Genomic DNA, 493 nt, shown 5'->3' on the forward strand with positions numbered 1-493 from the left:
TCGACCCTTACTCGCGTAAGGTTTATTACTTGGACGACCCAGTGCACTTGCTGGTTAGTTGTGCGAAGTTGTGTAATGCCATGGTATTGAACACCAAGTTCTTGGGGTTCATGACCGGGGATTATGAGAGTTGTGAAAAGTATTGTTCACAATTTCGCGCGCACCAAACACTACTATGGTTCACTCACATTCTTCACAACTTCGCACAACTAACCAGCAAGTGCACTGGGTCGTCCAAGTAATAAACCTTACGCGAGTAAGGGTCGATCCCACGGAGATTGTTAGTATGAAGCAAGCTATGGTCATCTTGTAAATCTTAGCCAGGCAAACTCAAATGTATATGGGTGATGAACGCATAAAACATAAAGATAAAGATAGAGATACCTATGTAATTCATTGGTAGGAACTTCAGATAAGCGCATGAAGATGCCTTCCCTTCCGTCTCTCTGCTTTCCTACTGTCTTCATCCAATCCTTCTTATTCCTTTCCATGG

The sequence above is a fragment of the Arachis duranensis genome, unplaced genomic scaffold (assembly GCF_000817695.3).
Source record: "Arachis duranensis cultivar V14167 unplaced genomic scaffold, aradu.V14167.gnm2.J7QH unplaced_Scaffold_71994, whole genome shotgun sequence".
NCBI classification, from domain to species: Eukaryota; Viridiplantae; Streptophyta; class Magnoliopsida; order Fabales; family Fabaceae; genus Arachis; species Arachis duranensis.